Genomic DNA, 23,571 nt, shown 5'->3' with positions numbered 1-23,571 from the left:
CTGTGATGATTCTATGATTTTAAGCTAACAATCTGAGAAACATAAATCAGTTCGCCATCCACTACACATTATTTTTGTAAGATAAAAACCCAGATAAAAACCTGGGTGGCTCAGTTGGTTAAGCATCTGCCTGCAGCTCTGGTCACCATCTCAGGGTCCTGGGATGCAGCCCTACATTGGGCTCCCTGCTCTTGGGGAGCCTGCTTCTCCCCTTCCCTCTACCCCCTGCTTGTACTCTCTATCTCAAATGAATAAAATATTTTTTAAACAAGAAGAAAACAATAAAACATTATTTAGGGATTATTTGCCATTGCAGATAGTCCGTATCCAATGTGAACATTCTCTTGAGCTGCCCCAGCATGAAAGACTGACTCCTTAGTCCTTGATGGAGATGATCCTCCATCTTTTACATAGTAGTGTAAGGATTACAACAAAATATACTATGGCCTGTCATGGCCTGGACTTCATTTAAGCTTCACATAGGGATGTCAGGGTAATAACTTACTGTTTTTGGTCTTCCTAATTCAAATTTGAAATAACTTCAAAATCATCCTCTCCTGACCATAATTTCAAATATTAGGAAAAAAGTCTACTCTTACTATTTAATTTTTGTTCGGTGAGTGGAGAATAGAGAAGTACCCTGAGTGAGTGATTTTAAATCAATAAATAATCCAAAATAAATTTTGGACAATTTTTGTAGCCAGTGTATTCTTTAACTCAAAAAATTAGAACATAGAGGTTAAAATTTGATTCCCTCATAAAGTTGTTTAGCAAAATTATCCATTTATGGATAAAGCACCTAGCAGTGGTTCTTCCACTTTGACATAAATAAGAATCACCTGAAGGGCTTGTTAAAACACAGATGGTTGGACCTCACCTGGAGTTTCTTGTTCATAGTCTGGAGTGGAGCCTCAGAATTTGTGTTTTTAACCAGCTCAGTTTGCTGGTGCAGGGACCACTCTGGAAACCTCTGCCCCACTGTTTGTAACTATAGAATCAAATTATGCGGGCAGCCCGGGTGGCTCAGCGGTTTAGCGCCGCCTTCAGCCCAGAGCCTTATCCTGGAGGCCCAGGATCGAGTCCCACGTCAGGCTCCCTACATCGAACCTGCTTCTCTCTCTCTCCATGTCTCATGAGTAAATAAATAAGATCTTAAAAAAAAAAATCAAATTATGCCATTTTACTTTGAGAATATATTTTCCATCATGGAAATGTATAGTTTTAATCAAAGAAACTCACTGAAGTCACTATTATGAATGATTAAAAATTTCTGGAAGCGATTACAAAATGCATGGTATCTTAGAAGATATAGAATTAATTGCGGTATCACCACCAAGATCCAACTCAAGGGGTTAATAACTCTAAGAAGTCTTAAAATATTTGTTGCTTGACCATGTTAAGCATGTTGCTTGGTCATGTTAGTGTGAGGAAAATAAAAAGGAATATAGATCAAAATCATATCTACCAATGAATTCCTCAAATAACCAATTAATATATGGGTCAATGAAATATATATCTCTATTGCCACAGCAATGGATGAGATAGGGACCAGTACTGAAACCTTAAAAAACAGCAACAAGTAGGGGCGTCTGGGTGGCTGGGTCAGTTGAGCGCCCGACTCTTGATTTGAACTCAGGTCATGATCACAGGGTTGCGAGGTACAGCCTGGTTGTCAGGCTCTGCGCTCAGCGTGGGGGGGAATCTGCTTGAGATTCTTTCTCTCTCTCTCCCTCTGCCTCTTCTGTCGATCAAGTTCTCTCTCTCTTATTTATTCAAATAAATAAATCTTAAAAAAACCTAAACAAACAAAACACCCCCCAGCAACAAGTATAACATAGGCACGTCCTAACTATTAGCCATCATGTAAATTATGAAAATGTGTAAAGGATGATGAGTGGTGAGGTATCTTTTTTCTTGTTGCCCTGGAATTGAGGCTGAGGAATAAATTGAGGATAGAATATGCTCCTTCGACACCCATTTAGCAATATAAAAAGAATAGTAAAAGGAACAAAGAACTTCAGTACCTAAGACAAGAGAATAGTTTTTAAAGACTAAAGGTGCCTTCAAGAAGACAAGACCTAAACGCAAGCTGGCTCAAGCCCAACTATTAGTGAAGCCAATCAACCACAGGAGACATTTATGGGAATGTAAACTTTTCTGATGACCCTTTGCTGACATTGTAGGTGGGAAGATAATTAAATGCACCATGATAATTACACAACAAACCCCTTTGTTCAAGAATTTATAATTGATACATATTCTTTATTTGCTGAAGTTGACAGAATAAAATTATGTCTGAGTGTTTTATTTAAAAAAATCTCTAAACATGCAAAATGTTCCAGTTTATCACAAATTTAAAAAGATTTTTTTGTTCTCTATGAAAAATACCTTAAGATAACTTTCGTGCTCTTTACTAAAGCATTTCACAAAAATCTTAGAAATGCCAAGTTTTTAACATGGCATTCACAACATTTCTTGGGGCTATATAATTTTCCTCCCTATCTTTAGATGGAGTATTGAGTACACTTTCAGATTTTTTTAACTGAAAATCTTTTATTTAAAGACAAAGTGTAAAAGAACTAAAAATCTCTTTACTGAGGGCCCAATTTAGAAACTTTAAACAGACTAATGTAAACATCGGTAAAATATTATCTCCAACACTTGCTTCAGAAATTGAAGCATTTGTGTGAGTTCTATAAGAATAAATATGTTTTCATAGCCACCAACCATGGTAACTTTAGTACAACTTGTCTTGAAACATTTCAAGATTATCAAGATAGCTAATAATATAAAAACAATTTACAGTAGTATTTTTAGAAGTGCATAATTTTAACTATAAACCTTAGGATTTTATAATGGAAAGATAAAAGCTTTATATTTCAAAACTCCCCCAGGTATCAAGGGTAGCAAACCATAAGGATATGTTTTCATAATAATAAAAAATTTAAGTACTTTATATAGAGAATATTTTATGATCTTTCAACTTTTTATTGATATCCTTCCTAATAAACTATTCTTATTGTTCATATTTCAGAGAAGAATGGCTGTATTTTGAATGCTTTTTGTATCAAATCTTCCTAGGGTTAATAAAATTCTCATTTTAATCCATTTAAAATATATTTCTAGAGTCAAAAATGGTGGTTTACAATTACTTACCCAAATGAATCCTTTAGAATATATGCAAGCTAGTGTTGGCCGAACAAAGAGTCCTTGTTGATATTTCTTCATTAACTGTTCTGTGTTCAAATTTAAGACAACCTTTGGTTCCATATGAATATTCTTTTTGTAGACTTTTTTTTTTAACTCCTTTGAAATGAGCTCTAAGCATTTTGATACTGATAGTTTCAATGAAGCTTTTCAAAGTACTCTTTTACCCTCTAGTAAAATATTATTTTTCAACTCCCTACCAAGATAACCTACTGCCTTCAATTCCGACTGTATGCATAAATATTTTCCTTCTCCCTACCCACGAATGCATCACCTCAGAAAAGGTTGAGACCTTCGGACAAAGGCTCTATGCTTACAGCCGCTAGAATTTCCCTTAAGACCTCACATTTTGCCACAATAAAGAATTAATAGTGGAGGGGGATTGATATTTATTTAATTATTAACCTTGAATATTTAGATTAGATTTTCAGCCTGAAATTAAACTTCCTGGAATTCCATGGGAATGACAGGCAACATATCTAGTAGTTATAATAACAGTGGTAAATACTCAGAACAACAAAAGATGGGTGGTATTCTTATATATAAGAAATTTATTTTATGGACCCACCTGGTTTTGGTATCTCACACTTTTTACCTATAAAGGATTCTCAAGAGAATTCTGTTCAGTTTCAATCCTTCCTACAATGCAGCATGTTTCAAGCTTGAAGGAAATTGCTCTTCTAAAGATTATGTAGATAACAGGATCCCCAAATATGCAGATGTTTTATGAGAGGCTTTCATTTGGGACAATCGGGGTCTGATGCAGAAAGGTATCAGAAAATAAAGAAAGAAAGACATAAGAGGATGAGGAGAAAAGGAAACCATCTGCTTCGCAGCAAATTCAGCTTTTAATAAGAATACTATTGACAGTTTCTTCCTTGTAATATCTGTGACATCACCAAGCCTTCTGGCAGTTGCACATAAGTTCCCTAGACTTAAATCTTAGTCTAAAATAAACCGTAACTGTTAATAGTTTGGCAGGGTTCACCTCAATTAGGTGTTTGCACAGATTTCTACATTTACATTTTCCTAACTTGCTATTAGGCATGTGTATTTTAAAATAAACTAAGTATGAAGCTATAAATAAACCATTTAAAACAAAGATTCTGCAAGGTGCATATGTTTGCTCTATTTATTTTCATTTGATTATCAACTATTAAATTTGCAGGGATATGCTTTTATTATGAAAATCCATGTGGACAAGATTGGTGTAAATATTTCTTGAATATAATGAGTAGCACATAACTTTATTAAAATGTGGCGGACTACAAGTTAAGTTCCCAGCTGAATTATTTTAGTACTAATATGCTCTTTTTGAAAGACTTTCCCTTTCACCCAACTGCTTTTTGCTTGTGATTTTAAGGGTATGCACTTAATCTTGCTATTTCAGCTATATCTGTGTACTGTAGAAAGCAGGCAGTTCTTAGAATGGCTGATAAACTAGTTGACCTCTGTAATCTACATTTTAGAGAAATGCATTTCAGCTGCAGATGTTTCCAAAGGTAGAAAATCTGTGAAGAAAATTAATCTGTAACTGACAGATGTTTTCCTATTAACACAGCTTGGGAATATTCTGTCCCAAACATGTTGCTTTCCTCTGGAATTCAAGAGCACTGTTATCTCACTTTCCTAGACTTTTGGATCCTAAAGCACGGCACCAAGATGGACTGTCATCTAAATAAACAGATGCAAACGTTGCTTTGTAGTTAGAGGGTGCAATTTAAATCTGTTGACTTTCACATTTGCCCCTTTCCATTTAATTCAGTTAGTTGTATAACTGCTGATAAAATTCTCCAAGTCCTGTGGAAGGCCCCGTTAGTTGCTTATATCAAAACTCAGAGTCAGTATAAACCTTGGCAGAAGATTTCATTCTATTTGGGCATTTTATAGCATCTTAGGGAATTATTTTTCTCCTAAGGGCTTTATTATTAATGGAAACTGCCCACGTGCTTTGAGGGAAGAATGGACTTCCTCAATTAGAAGACCTTTCAAGAGAGTTAACAGGGAATTTATTTTTTCATTTAGAGAAGAGAATGTTTCCCATAAGAGCACTGAATCTTTCATGGCTGACTTTCTTGCAAACACAATGTGTAAAATTTTTAGTTCCTTAAAAATTAAAGAGACACTGAAATTTAATAAGGCTTAAAAGGGACCTATCTTTAGTAGCCCTGTTTTTTTCATCCCCCAGTCCTTGTGATAACAGGTTATCAGCTCCACAAACTAAAAAAAAAAAAAAAAAAAAAAAAAAATCATCTTCAAGATATTAAAAACAAAACAAAACAAACAAAACAAAACAAAACAAAAAACACAAGTTGAGTTGAGCTCTTCCCGAGGACTTAGTTTCAGTGGTTCTCAATCTCTATCTGGAGGAGGTTACAGGAAGACTTTTTGCTAACAACAATTATTAACTATGTGATTATGGATAATTTTCTTTGTCCTTCTGAGGTTTTATTGTTTCATTTGGGAGTTATCTTATCCACTTTGTGGGTTATAAATATTGGAGAAAATTTGTGAAAAATATCTACCATAATGGTAAGTACTTAAATGATACTTTGTAATCATTTGGTAAATGCCACAATATTTACCTTGGTTTAACTCAATTCAATATTTGTGAACTCAAAAGGTATAATTTCAGATTTGTTACTGCTTGGCTTTGGAACCTCAGTCTCTCTGAGCCTCATTTATTCTATGTAAAAAGCATTACTTCAGCAATACCAGCACTGTAGGATTTATTAATGTATTTGCCTCATTCACCTCATCAATACCTCTACTGTAGGATTTATTAATTTATTTACTTACTACAGAAGTATATGTCTTCAATTAAATTCCTTTGACAACATAAAATTCCATCTTGATTTTATGACATTATACATTATTCGTAATAATAAAATTATTTCCATAATTTCCTCTAGATTAAAATACTTGATGTACTATAAAATCATCACACACATTAAGTTTCTGTTATTTGATATCTGTCATGATGGCCAATTTTGGAATTTCTGCTTAACAAACAGAAAACTCAAAGGGATGATCTTTTTGTTCAACTAAAACTATAGCACAGATAATACAACACGAGAATCTCACTATTTAATAAACATCCCAGAGGAGATATAGTGTGTCTAGCATAGTGATGATTATAGGTTAAGATTGACTCAACTTGATAAACACACATAACACAAATTGTTTGCTATTATTGTTAGAAACAATACCAAATATGTAAGAAAATAAAAGTCTTGAAGAGTAAACAGAAGAGTTAACAACAGCTATTTAAAATCATTTTCTTTACTCTCTTGATATTATGACTCTTTTGCATCCTTAACTATAATGCTATGGTCTTTATGCTTTACTCACATTAATGAAAATCAAATGTCTCAATTTCTCTAAAAGTCTTCTTAAAGTGTACTGGAAGTAATTCTATTTATCCCTTCCTTATTCTATATTTTCTCCAACACTATCGTTAATTGACTATTCTTTCCTCCACTTTGGTTTTTGAGCAGCTTATATCTTGCTTTTCATCATGTTAGCTTTAAGAGTGATATTTTGCCTCATTTCTTGGTAATAGAGGGTATGAAAGTTGTTCAAAGAAATGCCAATTGTTCTGCAAGTCATCTATTTTTTGCTGTAACTGGACCACATTCACACATACAGACCCACGGTCTAAACTCATACTGTAGTTGAACACTGTATAGGTGAAACATTCAAATATTAGTGCCTTTGACTGATAGGTTTATAAAACACTTCTCTTCTACTTGATAATTTGATAAGTGGATTGACAAAACCAAATCCAAAAATGATTAAAATCACAGAACTTGAAAACTGAATTTCTTATACTATATCTATGGTATGCAAAAACCTGTCATTGGCATGTGGGGAACTGAGAACTAGATGACACATTCACTCACCACTTTCATGAAACAAGTTCACCAAATAAAAGTTGCATTTAAAAAAAAAAAGTGATTGTTCAGAATAAGACTGGCATTCCTGTCAATAGGTAATAACTTGTAATGAATCAAAGCAGTTGCCTAGTTGTTAGTTTAAATTCACCTGGAAAATAGTTGGACTTGTCCTTGAGAAATGGACAAGTAATATATTACTTGTAAATATATTTCTCTATATACTTGATCCTATTTCTTCTTGTAAACATATTTCTCTATATATTTGAGGAATGCAAAAGAATCTAAAACAACTTACTGAGGGCTCCACTTTCATATGCTAAGGCCAGTGTCAAATGCTTTCTTAATCTTGTTGATAAAAGTCACAAGGGCTTTTGAATCCCTTGGCCTTGGCTAAAATGGAGTTAAACTGGGGAGGGGGTGAATTTGTCTTAGCACAGATACTGGTAATTTTAGTCTAACATCTCTGCACCTGGGTGATTCTAAGGATGTCACAGAATAATGAGCACAATAAACAATTAGCATCATCCAAGAAACAGCCCTCAAATAGTCTGTGGCATCTGTTTGTCCCCAGCTCTAGAGCTAATAAGAGCCAGGACTCTCCACGGTACCTTCCTTTTCAACTTCAAGTCTAATTACAATTTCTGCATTTCAAACTGGTGAGGTACTTATGGCTAGGGAAAAGACTCACAATATTTTATAGTAGAACAAATTAAGAAACCCTGCATAAGTGGGCCGAACGCCAGCTTGCAATTCTCCCAGAAGACCTGACTCACGTAGCAATGTTTCTTGCAAGATTTCTACTTGTTTAGATTTTTTTTTAAAGATTTTTTTATTATAAGGGAAAAAATTTCACATTAGCACTTTTTAAAACTTCTTCAGTAAAGCACAAAATTAGCAATGCAACTATACGTAAGAGGGTCTGGGTGAACAGAAAACACATGAAGTTTACACACTGAGGCTGGAATATGCAATAAAATCTCCAAACTTCCTAGAAAATGGTTCGCAAGACATTAATTAATCACACTGAACATGATTTTTTAATATGTATAGAAACACTAGAGAATAGGGAAGCACTTAATATTGTAGGGAGTCTTTCCTTGATTATACATATTAGCATTATTATGACTTATCCAAATGTCTAGGAAAATATGTTTCTCTCTGAACTTTCATCTGTTCAATATTTACCTGGACGTTTTTCTTAACCATACATGTGGGTCTTTACATTCAGCGTAAAAACTTACAAAATATGTTCTTCACCAACTATAAAATGAGTAGGATGTAAACATGCTTTCAATAAGCAGATTTTTTTTCTTTTTGGAAAGACTTAAAATGCTAACTAAATCTGATGAAGTTTCTGTATCAAAAGAGAGCTCTTTCATTTATGCACCTCTGAGAAAAGACCATAAACAATTAACAGTTCTTATGACAAACCTGAACTCTAATGTTTGCAGGCTTTCAAAGGAGTTGCTAATTATACACAAAGGAATAAAAGGTGTTGAAAACTTTAACAAAGGGCTTGGACTAGTCCAGGGGAGTTTCTTGAAGTCAAAACCTGATAAACATATTCTTTTGAGAATGACGATGATTAGTTATGTCCTAGTAAGGACAGTAAACAAAAATGTTAGTGTTTCCTGTAGCAGCGATGATCTGAGAACAATTAAGACCTAAAGTTAAAAAAAAAAAAAAAAAAGACCTAAAGTTTACATTGCATTCTTCTTCCCTAGTATTAACGTGGGGATTCCATGGCAACGGTTACTAGATATTATATTATCTGTCTCCGTGGCCACCACTTATACTACAAGGGCGTGTGCAGAGTACATGCTTAGTCAAGGGTTATGGGGGAAAAGATACTGAAGGAAGGCAGAGATGAAAGGGGAAATTGTGGGTGGGACAGATAAATGAGTCCATAGTTCTTTACATCTCATCCGGTAAGTTATTTATTTTATTCTATTTTGGGTACTAGACTTATCTTCACTTTTTAACATTAATCATCTTCTGCAATGGAATGATAGGTTGTGCGAGCCACACTACACTTGTTATATCATTTCAGCCACTCCTCAATTTGCCTTAAACAGGCAGCAATATCTTCAGTGAAGATAAACCAGATGTAACACTACTTGAGAGCTATTTATTATTATATTTTTATATCCATTATGTTTACTAGTTTTCTGAAGCAGGGAGATACTAACAAGTGAGGAATGAGCACAGCTTACTCTTGTCACTCGGCTTCTTTTATATTGACCAGCGCTAAGACAAGATTCCATTTAGGGCACAAACTATTAATGCATTTATATGAAAGCTTAACAATTTTTAAAAATTTTATCTATCTGTCTAAATCTATTCATTTTAGATTACTTATTTATCGAAGGAGGAAAGGGGCAGAGCGAGGGAGAGGAAAACCTAGGAAGACTGCACTGAGCAGGGAGCCAGACACTAGCTGATTCTTACCACGCTGAAATCATGACCAGAGGCAAAACCAAGAGTTGGCTGATGAACCCACTGCGCCACCCAGGTGCTCCCCTTAACAGTTTTTTTAAAATTCAAGCCTTTTATTTACTTTTCTCCCCCTTCTTAGGATTTTCTTTTTTTTTTTTTTTTTTATTTTACCACCATGGTTCTTGCTCCCCTGTATTGTGCTCTACATCTTTTCTTTGTTTCCTAAGGATAAGAAATATATATTCTCTTGGACGCTCGGGTGGAAGTAAACTTTCTCTGTGTGAATTCCTACAGTCTAACCATCTTTACATGCCATACCCGAATACTATTCACATGTCCTTTGCTGCTGTGATCTTGCTGCCATGGCTAGTAAGAGAGAAATTCAGGGAGCTCAAACTTCTAAGACTACACATTTACATGTCTTTAGAATGACAAACATATGTCTGAATAGCCGGACAGTCCCATAATTTATTCTTCATTTTGTTCCTCTCCCAGAGTGGTTAGCCAATGTGCTATATCATTTTAAATTCTGAGTTTTCTATGAATAGAAAAAAAAACTGACTTAGAATAGAAGTACAGACGGTCTTTTGGTATTCTCTTGAGTCCTACAATTAGACCCGCACAAAATATCCTAAATACTTCAAGCATAAAAGGAGGTAAATTCAAGCAGGAGTAGGCGTCCTTAGAAGCACCCTGCTAGAATTAATAACAATTGATAATAACAATATTTCTATTTATTTAGCAGTTACCATGCAACAAGTACTATACTAAATGCTTTAAATGCATGATATCACTTCATCTTAAAACACCACCGAGATATATGAGTTATCCTCAGTTTATGGTTTATAGGTAAGGAAAGTAAAACTAAAGATGTTAAGTAACTGGGATACTGTTTGGGATTCGATTGAGACTAGAGGATCTTGATTACTAATGTTAACTAATTTGCTAAAGACAAATATCCTTCCCTAATAAAATCTAAAGTCCTTCAATGAGTTTCATTAAGGGAAGGAAGGAAGGAAGGAAGGAAGGAAGGAAGGAAGGAAGGAAGGAAGGAAGGAAAAAAGAAAAGAAAAGAAAAGAAAAAATAAAAGGAGAAAGGATGAATGAACTCTAGGAAAGAGATCATATATATACTACTAAAATATATCAGGAACATCTATGGTCTCCAGGCATACTCATGGCATGGTTCCGGCGTTAGCTACCATTTTGCCCTCATAAGGACATTTTGGAACCTTGTGCAAGAGAGACTAAGAAAATAGGTATATTAGGTTTTAAGTTAGGTCCTAGTGTGTATCTTTCTTGTATGTCTCAAATGGTCTAAGATTTTGTTGTTTTCATCATCATTATTATATAACCTAAAGGGTACTTACTATTTACTAGGTACAGTGCTTCCTTTTTCATATATTATTTTATTCTCACAATAGTCCTTTAAAGCAGATGATTATTTTTCATTTTTATGGAGATATAATCTAAATTCGACAAAAGTCACCCTTTTATTTGCACATGTCAATGGTTTTTAGTATATTCACAAGATTATGCAACTATCCCCATATTTTCATCACCCCAAAAAGAAATATCCCATCCATTAGCATTCACTTTTCATTCCCCTTTCCCTCTGGCCCTTGGCAACCACCAATTTATTTTTCAACCTTAAGGATTTTTCTGTTCTAAGCATTTCATGTACACAGAATCATAAATTATGTGGCTGTCTGTTTCTGGCTTCTTTCACTTAATATAATATATGAACATTCAACCATATTGCAGCATATCAGCACATTATTCCTTCTTTTGGCCAAATACTATTCCATAATCACATATATCACATTTGCTTATATTTTTATCAGTTAATGGACATTTGAGTTGTTTCCAGTTTTGGGCTGTTGTCATTAATGCTGTTAGAACACCCAGGTACAAGTTTTTATGTGAACATATATTTTTGGTTCTACTGTATATATACATAGGAGTAGAAATGCTGTGTCATATGGTAAACTCTTCAAGTTTTTGAGGAATAGCCACCACACTGTTTATCACAACACCTATACCTTTTTACATTCCCAACAGTAATGTTTTGAGGGTTATAATTGCTCTACATCTTTGCCGATATTTGTTATAATTCATTTTAGTTATAGCCATCTCAGTGTGTGTGAATTGGTATCTTATGGTTTTGATTTGCATTTCCCTATTGAATTGTGTTAAACATATTTTTATGTGCTTATGGACCAGTTGTATATTTTCTTTAGAGAAACATATATTCAAAATGTTTTGAATATTTTCTAATCGGATTGTCATTTCCTTGTTTAGTTGTAAGAATTCTTTATATATTTTAGTACTAGTGCCTTACCTGAGACATGATTTGCAAATTTCTCCCACTCTGTAGTTGTTTCAGTTTCTTGATGAGATCCTTTGAAGCAAGGACATTTTAAATTTTCAGTAAGTACAATTTATCTTTTTTTTTTCCCTTTTAATGCTTGTATTCTTGGTGCCATATTCAAGAAACCACTGCCTAACCTAAGGCCCTGAAGATTTACTCTTATGTTTTCTTGTTAAGAGTTTTATAGTTGCAGCTCTGACCGTCAAGTGTTTAATCCATTCTGAGTTCATTTTTTTTTTGGACATAACCTGAGGTAGGGGTTCAATGTAATTTTTTTGCATGTGGATATCCAGTAGTTCCGGCACCATTTGTTGAAAAGGCTATTGTTTCCCTGTTGAGCTGTCTTGCCATCCTTGTGAAAAATCAATTGGCCATAAATATGAAGGTTTATTTCTGGATTCTCAATTTAGATTATCTCCATTTTAGAAATGAGAAAATTGAGGCATGAAGAGATTAAAGTCAAAGGTAACAATCTAGTAAACTGAGATTCAAAGTTGGTTGGACTGACTGCAAATGTTGTGTCCTTAAGCACTTCTGAAGCCATGTTACACATACCATCTACACTGATCCATCCTGGACTGACTCCCTTTTGAATTTCTCAGCTGATAAAATAATTGCTGAGTATTTCTTTTTTGTTCAGATTTAAAGTACAGTATCACTGTGTATATTCTATAACTCAAAGTATTATGCCCCTGTTTTCCATTTCAAAAACATGTATAAATGAAAAAACATCAGATTTTCTCCCACACCCCAATATGGATAGCTCAATATAACATAAAATCAGATAAGCAGGACAAAAAGGTGATGTTCTACATTGGATTTAAAATAAAAAAAAGATAGCTCTCAGATCCCAGCTGTGCAGCTAGTTAGTTACTTGTTCCTTGATAAATCCTGCAACCGCTTTGTTGTAACCTTTTTCACCTGCAAAAGGAGAAATCTGAAATACTAGTATAAAATATCTAAAATCGTTTCTATATTTGTGACCCTAGTTTGAAAGACATTATTTAGGGCTGATAACAAATACAGCTTATAAGTTTATATTTGAAGGGGGGCCTGGTTGGCTGAGTCAGTAGAGCATGTGACTCTTGACCTCAGGCTTGTATGTCCAAACCCCATGTTGAATGTAAAACTTACGTAAAAATAAAATCTGTAAACAAAAAGCTTATATTTAATATTTATACACATGAAGAAAAAAGCATATTAGCCCTATTTTAAAATACAGAGTAGATTGATTTCCTACAATAAAAACTTACCAATGGCATAAAAATCAAAGAAATTCTACAGTAAAAGTATAAAAAGTATCTAAAACTTTAGGGTATTTGTATTTTTTTATCTCAAATTGGTCAATCTCTTTGGTATTAGATATTAAGTTCCTATTAAAAAATTGAGGAATACTAATCTAAAATTAATCAGTTTAACAGTATATTCACCTAATAATGATCAGAAGAATGAGACATAGCCTATTCATGTGTTCAGAGGAAGAAAAGCATTTTCAATTTTGAAATGTTAAGATAATAGTCTTGACTCATTCACAAAGTCAGAAGAGGATTTTGGCCTAGAGATAGTATTTTTTTTGAACGACCTGAGAAGTTTTACGTTTTCAACGTCACAATGGCCAGTGTGCCATGACTAATCATAAGACTCATTAACCAGGAATGACGGAGAGTCTATAAATAGTAAATAATTTTTCTTTCCAAGTCTGACTGACTAAAGGCACTCAATGACATTTTAAAATCAGGCTGGTTGGTTTTTATAGTATCAGTGACTAGGGAGGCTAATATGTTCTTTCTTAGCGGTAAGTCAGGGTCTTTTAATTTTTTCTCTTTTTTAAAATTTTTTATTTTATTTTTTAAAGATCTTATTCACCTACTTGAGAGGGAAAGAGAGGCAGAGACAGAGTCAGAACATGAGCGGGGAGGAGGAGGCAGAAGGGAGAGGGAGAAGCAGACTTCCTGCTGAGCAGGGAGCCTGATATGAGGCTGGATCCCAGGACCCTGGGATCATGACCTGAGCTGAAGCCAGATGCTTAACCAACTGAGCATCCCATTTGTTTTCTTATTAATAAATTTTTATCCTTTCTAAGATTTATCCTATAAAATGTTTATAGACATCAAAACATTTTTTAATGAGAAAATTACTATACAATTTGTTTCCCTTAAAGTTTAAATAAACTTTCGAAGTTTAAAACATATCTTGAAATAATTGATATCCAAACGTTCTGCTTCAGTGAAAAAAAAAGCCATCTTTTACATATATGCCTAGGACTACCATGGAAAAATGTGTGCAAAGTTAAAATTCCATGGGGAAGAAGTCCATTTATTTTTTCATCTCTTTCAGAAAACTGGAAAATCAAACCATTGTCCCTCCTTGGATGCCTGCTAAACAGTTGCACCAAGTTATTTGTCACTGGCTTCTGAACTGCTTACGTAAATATATAAAAGTTTAGAACGTAGACCTTAAAAATGAGACCGGGGAAAGGGGGAAGTTCCACGTTGAGTCAGTACTGACCTCTGAATTTCAGAAATGGAGGATCATCCAAGGGTTAATAGGGAGACAGTGCAAGCAAGGCCATCTGTAGGAGCTGACCTGCTCAAAGGATCAACAAGTAGTCGACAGAGATTCTTTGATACCAGATGGTTGGGAAAAGAAGATAGGGATTTAAGCCTTGAAAGAGTCCTTGAGCAGGGATAGTTTTACAATGGAAAGGAACAAATACTGAGGAAGAAATTATTGAGAGCACACACATTAGGAGCCCCAACTCCTTGAAACAGTTAAAATGTTACACAACTGCATTTCAATTTTATAGTATCTGCATGTAGCCCCAATTACCCAAATTAAAACCAATATTTATAATTCCAATTAAATGTGATCTAAATTCATGTGTGAAAGCTTTTTTAATTAGGGTTAAAAGGTCTTTAATCCAAGGTCATATTATTCATAGTTAGGAACTACTTTATTTAGATAAGAAGCCATTTTCTTTCGTTTCAAAGCAGGTTGGTCTGAAATTTTCCATATTCGCCTCTTAGTATCCAGATCTCATCCAACAGGAACTATTGTTGGCTTTTATCAATTATCCAAAATGTCAGTACTATGAGTCGAGGCTCCATTCTCATGGGTGCAAATTCTCCTCTGGCTCCACAGTTCTCCTTATGGCCTTCCTATAAGATAGCCATCGGGAACACCTGAGTCTTTTCACAGACCTACAGAGAAAACATAACTAATGAAGGAAAATGTCTGAGTTTTACACAACCAGTAGAACCCTTGCTGATGCACTGACTGCTTAAGTATTTTTTCATTCTCTACATCACACCAAACAATTATGTCATTGAGTGTGAAATCCTGCTCAAGGAAAGGCCTATGCAATTTCTTTGATCTGATATTTTATCACATGGTACATGGGAGGGGGTTAAGAACTCTTATAAAGGATGGTACAGTGGAGTTAGGCCAAATTTCATCACAGTACAGTGTCATAACTCGTGAACTAGAAGTTTAGAAGTAAAATAACCCCATGCTTTCCCCTATTAGTCTCTGGTTTAGTATTTACACATGCATTCTTTATCCTAGTCATGCAAATAAGCACATTACTTATTGTTATGAATTAAAATTATTTATTACATTCACTTTATTATATTGAATTGTCCAATTATTTTTGAGGCAATTTAACAATGTAAAAAATCCCTAAGCATATTTATTTAGTTTTTTGAAACAGAAATAGTTCATTTTCATTTAATAATATTCAAATCATCTTAATTGCCTTCACTGATACATGTAATGTTTTGAATCTTAATAATTAGAGTTATTTAACTTGCAGGGTAGCCAACTATGGACTGGAAAATGAGGGCAGGGCTCCAATTAATGTGGGAAAAGAATGTTTGCATGTTTTAATAACTTTTAAGAGGAAACATAAGATTTAAGCTGTAACCACAATTACAGAAGATAGAGATGGAAAGCACATTTATTTGCTCAACTCATCTCTCAGTATGTACAGAATTATTCCACGCAAAATGCAGATGTTTTGCTTAGTTAATATTAATTTAACCTGGGAAAGATACATTGAATGGAAAAGACTGAAACAGAGAAATAATGCAGGCTCTAATTGTGTGTAGGTATGAAATAGAGAATAGTGAAAGAAAATATATAATCACCATCACCATTATTATCTTCATAGCTTAAAAGTGTAAAAGAGTTTAAAAATATTTCCTATTTTTAATCTTCAAGTAATGTATAAGAAAATGATTTGAACATAAATCCATGAAACCTTAAAACAACCTTTTTCTACTCTAAAATCATCTGATGATGACATTAATCTTAGCGATGTGATCTGTATTTGTTGAGGTATCAATGAAGCAGCCATATGGACCTGTCCAAAACATTATATTAATGTGTGGTTGAAATCTGAAAATGACGTTTGAATTTGAGACATAGTAAGTAGAAACAAAATGATGCAAAAATAAAGAATGACCTTGATACTTATTTCCCTAAGAACCTATCATTACTACTACTACTACTATATCGTTACTACTACTAGTACTACTCCTACTGCTACTACTAGTGCTAATAATAAGTATCTTTTATTAACTACCTCTGACATATTGGTAATATTATTAGTACCTGATACATGTCTTATTTATTATGCTTTTCCCTTCAACTAGAATGTAAACTTCATGAAAACAACTTCCAAAGGTTATCTTAAATACTGCTAAATCCCTAGGTCCTACTGTACATGGTATGATCTAAGTGCTAAAAATACTATTATTGAATGAACAACCAAGTACATTGATTACTAACGTAGGAAACTGGCTTACAGAAGATGGAACAATCATCAAGATGGAACCCTGGGATAGGAGTTGCCTCCTAACCAATGCAGGGCCTTGTAACACTAGATGAGTGTCTTTTCAAAGAACTTTTTCTTAAATATGAGGCATAAATATCTTTTTTTTTAAGATCATGACCTTTTTTTTAATTCATGAGACACACACACACACACACACACGGGTGGGGGCGGGGAGAAAGAGGCAGAGACACAAGCAGAGGGAGAAGCAGGCTCCAAGCAGGGAGCCTGATGTGGGACTCGATCCTGGGACTCCGGGATCATGCCCTGGGCTGAAGACGGCGCTAAACCGCTGAGCCACCTGGGCTGCCCAAGGTATAAATATCTTATATTTGATTTTTAACCATAAGATCACAAAAATGGGGAAATAATATAATTATCATAATGTTTATTTTTCTTCAAAATATCACAAATATTTGTATTGTTAATTGCAAGTTCAGGCAAATTAAGGAAGAAAAGGTCTTCCCATTCCTTTTTCTTAGAAACTGAAAGAGGCAGACATAGAAGTATATATAAGTTTAAGGGCCCATTAGTAAGGACAAGACTGGATATCACAGCACCAAGACCCACTGCTCCAGTGCTTATTTACTAGGTGATAAAATATAAGTGCAATATGTGATCAGTGTGCTTTTATTTATTTTTATTTATTTTTATTTTTTTTTTCAGTGTGCTTTTAAAAAAATTAAATCCTGAAGAACCCAGAGATGCATTCATTAAGGCTTGTTTAACACAAGGGCATTTGTCAGTTTATGTATTTTTATTGCCCCCTCAGAAAAGTTAGAAATTAATAGCAGTTAAGAATCTTCCCATAAGGGTTACTACTGAAAAATATCTTAGTTTATTTTAATTCACAAGATACTCAGAATCATTTATTCTTACAAGGAGCTCAAACCTATTATAGGCACTGTATTTATAGCAGCTGTGCTCTATGTGATGATTTGCTTGGTCAGATACTGTTTATTTATTCAGCCCCAAAATTCAGTGCTATACAGTGGGACCTACCCACTTCTTCAAGTTTGACCTAAACCTCTTATAAGTTGTTATTTTATCTCAAATATAAATCTATCACTTCGGAACTTAATAAATTTTACCTTTTCATACTCTAACCCAATATCTGTAAGGTCATGACTGAAACTATGATCATTTTTAAAACATTCATCGCTAAGTGCTCTACTAGAGCACATATAATTTATCCTTTTTTTAAAAAAAGATTGATTGATTGATTGATTTTACTTATTTGAGAGAGAGAGAGAGCACAAGTGTGGAGGAGAGGTGGAAGGAGAGAGAATCTCCCTGGTGAACATGGAGCCCGACCCCATGACCCTGACATCATGACCTAAGCCAAAATCAGAAGTTGGGACGCTTAACCAACTGAGTCACCCAGGCACCCCTATAAATTTTTTAATGAATACATTTAGGTAGCACAATAACTACAATATGAGCAACAAGATGTTATTGCTAATTCTAAAATACACTTTCTAATATATATCATTCATATTCACTTATAGATTATATTTTCATGTTTCCTTGTGATAATTGCTTATTAGCTATATTATGGGACCAGGATAAACTATTTGAGGCTAGAATCGACCAATGAATTATTAAAATGCTATGATTAATCCTCCTTTATCAATTTCCTATTTGTAGTTTTTAATCTATCTATGAAATTTAGTTACGTTAAGAATAGGGATATCCAAACGAACTAGGGGTGGTAGAAGGGGAGGAGGGCAGGGGGTGGGAGTGAATGGGTGACGGCACTGGGGGTTATTCTGTATGTTAGTAAATTGAACACCAATAAAAAATAAATTAAAAAAAAAAAAAAGAATAGGGATATCCTGGGGCACCTGGGTGGCTCAGTTGGTTAAGCACCTCCCCTCAGCTCAGGGATCAACCCTGTATTGGGCTCCCAGCTCAGCCGGGAGTTTGCTTCTCCCTCCGCCTGCACGAGTGCATGCTCTTTCTTTCTTTCTCTCTCCCTCTCAAATTAATAAATAATCTTAAGAAAAAAAAAGAATAGGGATATTTAGATCAAATAAAGGTGAAGAAACTTGTTCCAAAATATGTAAATCTCCAGAGATCACAGTCAAAAGATCATAAAACTAAGTTGTCTTCATATTACTATTACGCAAGCCCACATTTACTTCTCTGCACCAATACAAGCCTTGCTGACTTTTGATACCACTGTGATGGTATATAACCACTTTTTAATGTCCGTTCATATCTTTAGTATATTTGCTAAAATAATAAATCTTATTTGGCTTAAAATTCTTCTGCTCCCCAGCAAAATTAAAGCAGGAATTTTATTTTCAATGCTATTTCTTTGCACTTCATTTTATAAAATATTAACCAAACTTGACAAAAGATTTTTATATGATGATAGCATTTCAACTAAGATATTTAATATGTCAGGTATTGTTAGTTTTAAATCAGTCAACGAGCCCCATTATGACCTCAATCTTTCATCTAGAGATGTCCTGGAAGTCCCATGACTAAGGTGATGCATTTAATCATGTGACAAGACTGATCATCTATAAATTTTGGTATGTGTTCAAACACATTTCCGTTACACATTTTCTCTCTTTCTTTAAAGGATTTCACATATATATTTATATAAATAATAATTTTCCTATCGATTAATCAGTCAGATATGTGGTATGCATGCTGTTATTTATTGACTTTAATGTTAGTGTGCAGAAACAAATTTCTGGTCTTATAATTTATATCAGTCTTATTTATTCATTTAATAACAACTGATTTATTACTTTGCTTTTACTATTTACATGGTACAAGAGCTTCCAGTGATGACTTCATCACTCTGGTATGTATTATATTAAAGTGCTGTAGTCTATCTTTTTATCTAGCCCAAATGAAATCCAGTACAAAACAGTGCCTTAGGGACAAAAGCAGTTGTGATGTAAGGGGAGCAGCTACATCAATCAGCATCATACCAAGAGAAAAAGAGGGAGCTTGGGTATGTTTATTAATAACATTATTTTGGTGCACCTGGGTAGCTCAGTCAGTTGAGGGCTGACTTAATTTTGGCTCAGGTCATGATCTCAGGGTTGTGGATCCTAATCTCCCATCAGGCTCTGGGTTTGGCACAAAGTCTGCTTGAGATTTTCTGTCTCTCTCCCTTTGCTCCTCCTCCTGCTGTGTTCTCTCTCATAAATAAATAAATAAATAAATAAATAAATAAATAAATTCTTTAAAAAATAACATTATTTCAAGGAGATATTACTTAATGAAATTAATTTATATTATTAACAGATAAATTATATTATACATTATAAAATAGCATGGTTAACAACTCTTATGTGCCAATTCTACATGACTGGACATAATTGTTTGATGTCTGTGGCATGATCTCCAAATAATAATCAAGTTGACTTTCTTTTCATTCTACAATTGTCATGGTAGACACAAAGTCTCATAAAGTACTATAAATTTAATGTAGTAGCGATGTTCCTTAAACTTTTGAACACTGTAAGTCAGGATTTATCTCTGTGTTTCTTCCAACATAGGGCTTGGCAAGACTAGCAGTCTCTCTTTTTTTTTTTTTTTTTTTTTAGGATTTATTTATTTTATTCAGAGAGAGAGAGAGAGACTGAGAGGCAGAGACACAGGCAGAGGGAGAAGCAGGCTCCATGCAGGGAGCCCGACATGGGACTTGATCCCAGGTTCCCAGGATCACACCCCAGGCTGCAGGCAGTGCCAAACCACTGCGCCACTAGGGCTGCCCAAACTAGCAGTCTCTTCTTAAGAAGTAACGTCTGTCTGCATGAAGGCAGCTGGGAACAAATTTACACTAGAGTTTGCATAGGCCAATCCTTACACAATTTCCTGTTTCTGCAAGCAAACTCACTGAAGAATGGTCACATTTATTAGAATTTCTACTCATTTGGCATCCACGCACTCAATCGGTGTCCAGAAAGAACTCAAAATCAAGACAACACTGGCATCTGACAATTTTACTCCTGATACACACATCTGTGTAGAACAAGGCTGTGTGACCCCACAGTCAGCAGTGTGGATTCTACTACGTATCATACCAAACATGCGAGCCTACTCCATACAAAGCTTCCAATACAGGCTCAGTAATCCAGTCTATCCCTAGTACAACTTTTGAATGAATGCTACAGCAGCAACCTTCAGTATTTGCAAAAATAGAATGTTCCCAAAGGATTATGGAAGGTTTTTTTTTTTTTCTTCTTCTTCTTCTTCTTTAATCCGGGCATTTTTGTGTAATCAACTTGTTTTTTTCTCACTATGTAACTCTGTCTTAAGAATACAGATATTTGATCCAATATTTTGGTTGAGATATTTGAAAAAATACTCAGTTTCAATTTTCAAATGAGTTTTTAATGCTTCTGTGTGCAACAACAAAAAAAGTTAACTTTTTCTCACTATAACTGAAACTATGTGTTTAGATAGCATTTATTTACTTTAAAATCATAATATTTTTGTTGAATTAAATTTTTGATGAATTAAAATGTAAAATTCCCATCTATTCCTGTATTTTTAGATAAACAGTTTTCTTTATATTTATATATTACTCATATTAATGAAGTTCACTGTTTAGTTGGAGTTTTCCTCTGACCTAGAAGCAAATTCTTAGAACAATGTAAATATAATCAATAAAAATCAAAATCATGAAGATTACTTATTAAGTTAAACAATTTGAGACCCATTGGCCATTAACTCGTCTTTCAGGTTCTTGATGGAACAAATAAAATAAAATTTACTTTCTGAGTTTAACTATAGTCTAGAATAGTCTCTCTGATTAAGGAAGAATTAGGGATCCCTGGGTGGCGCAGCGGTTTAGCGCCTGCCTTTGGCCCAGGGCGCGATCCTGGAGACCCGGGATCGAATCCCACGTCGGGCTCCCGGTGCATGGAGCCTGCTTCTCCCTCTGCCTGTGTCTCTGCCTCTCTCTCTCTCTCTGTGACTATCATAAATAAATAAAAATTTTTAAAAAAAAAGGAAGAATTAGAAAGTAAAATAAAAAGAGAATATGTTTAAAGCAGGATCCAATAGTAATTGCTTTCCGAAGAAATGAATCCATATATAATAAGAGATTTAACACATTATTCTCACAGGCAGATTGGACAAGCACATTAAATACACTTATGATTTAATAAAATGACATTTTGAAGCCTCATTAGAAATATACGGTCTATTAACTCTTTCTCTGTATCAAAACCATCCAATCAACTAAACAACACAATACTAAACAACACAATACAGTATTAGGTGAATTGTGTATTTTGCATCCTGATAACCGGGATTTCAGAAGGTGTTCCTAGAGGCAGCCCCTTATCTCTTAGCTATGCTTAACTCTTACCTACCTCCAAGAAGCAATTAGTAAAGACAGTCTTTAGTAAGTCAGCTGAGGATCAGAAAGATTCTCCCTTTTACTTTCACCTCTAGGATTTTCTTATTTTTATTATTCTTATTTTAATTACCAGCCAGCCCATGAGGTAACTCCAGTTGTTTCCAGGGAAAAACATGATAGGAAATAATTTCCTCTTGTCTCTGCCATATGGTGCATTATTTCATTCTCTACCAGTACTTTATTTGAAAAACTTTAAACCAAAAGTGATCAATATTTATAAGAGAATATACTATTTCTAATTCAATGCAGATGAAACACATAAAAAGAGAGCATTTTCATAAAGATTTAAAAGCAAATTCTAGGTCTGGTCTCTGTGTTCATTACTGTATCTCCAAAGTAGGTGTCTAGAAACTACATAGCACTTACTGACTCCAATTTAATGTGAACATAACTGGCCGATACATTGACTTAACCTTTGTTAAAAGCATGAAATAATGTATTTGAAGAGATAAAAAAATAGCAGAGACAGAATGTGAAAAAGACACCAGTTAGGTCCAGCTGAAATAGTCACTTGGTCTCTTCTCTATAACATGCCTCTAAATCTTCTCCAGCACAGCTTTCATCCTCATTTAATGCAAACATGTCCAAAATCTTAACCACAGTTACAAGTCTGAATTATGACAATTTTAATTCAAACACTGAACTATTCTAGCAAATGTGCTGGAACTCCAAAGAGAACAGAAAGAGAAAAAAACGAACATGAGTCCAACATGAAGTGTGACAGGAGCCCCGTCAGATGCTTCAGTACTATATAACGTCCTCAGAAGGTGGACAACTCACCTCAAAAGGTAGAAAGGACGCTCTAAGAGGTCCTCCAACTGGGAAAGAAACAGATTTTAAACTTAGGTCTACTTGACTCCTTTTGTCACTACCTTTATGACCTATCAAATCACTCAACTCCAATGGGTCTTGGGACCCTTATGGTAATTTCAGTTTGATGCCTAAACATCTTCCACATATACACTATATTATCTTAACTCTGTGTAATCAGTTGTCATAGTTATTAATCCCTTACAGCAGCATCTAAACCATCATGTGTCTCTATTCCAAATTAATTCGTGTGTTAATATTTCTATTTCCTATTTTCTATTTCCTTCTTTTCTCAAATCTAAGAAAATGAGCTGACTTATCGTTCCTTATTTCTTAAATACACGTGCAGTTTTAAAACAGGGTAAAGTTTAACTGTTGACATAGGGCAAATCACTTGAAAGCACTCAGGTTTTTAAATATGGAATTTCCTATGGTACCAGTGGTTTTAAGGGCTCTTGCTGCTGAGATACTTGGAGAGTTCCCTTTGGATTGCTTATGAGGCATTCAAAACAATTAGTCTGCTACAATGCTCTGTGGGCACCATCCTAAAGATGAAAGGTGTAATGGTTAATTCACAGAGATGACGCTTTGGAGAAGGGATTGCTTCATGCTGCTACATAGCAGGGCG

The 23,571-nt window shown here is 34.4% G+C and overlaps 1 protein-coding gene and 1 long non-coding RNA gene across 7 annotated transcripts in view; one reads left to right on the top strand and one right to left on the bottom strand.

The window, feature by feature from the left end:
- Positions 1-23,571, bottom strand: part of NEGR1 (neuronal growth regulator 1) — an 814,177-nt gene that overhangs the window by 427,782 nt on the left and 362,824 nt on the right. The gene's annotated exons all lie outside the window — the stretch shown is intronic.
- The window catches only part of LOC111096454, a 33,506-nt gene continuing 18,836 nt past the window's right edge, over positions 8,902-23,571 (top strand). For 3 of the 6 annotated variants that reach the window (XR_005361401.1, XR_005361397.1, XR_005361398.1), the window contains exons 1-7: positions 8,902-9,031; positions 9,454-9,615; positions 11,917-11,969; positions 14,248-14,336; positions 16,246-16,334; positions 19,209-19,281; positions 19,532-19,559. This is a non-coding gene — a long non-coding RNA (uncharacterized LOC111096454). The remainder of the gene's footprint in view (positions 9,032-9,453; positions 9,616-11,916; positions 11,970-14,247; positions 14,337-16,245; positions 16,335-19,208; positions 19,282-19,531; positions 19,560-23,571) is intronic. The other 3 variants (XR_005361400.1, XR_005361399.1, XR_005361402.1) reach the window with 3 other exon arrangements.

Source organism: Canis lupus, chromosome 6 (assembly GCF_011100685.1).
Source record: "Canis lupus familiaris isolate Mischka breed German Shepherd chromosome 6, alternate assembly UU_Cfam_GSD_1.0, whole genome shotgun sequence".
In the NCBI taxonomy this organism is placed as follows: Eukaryota; Metazoa; Chordata; class Mammalia; order Carnivora; family Canidae; genus Canis; species Canis lupus.
This window is presented reverse-complemented; position numbering and strand designations above follow the sequence as displayed.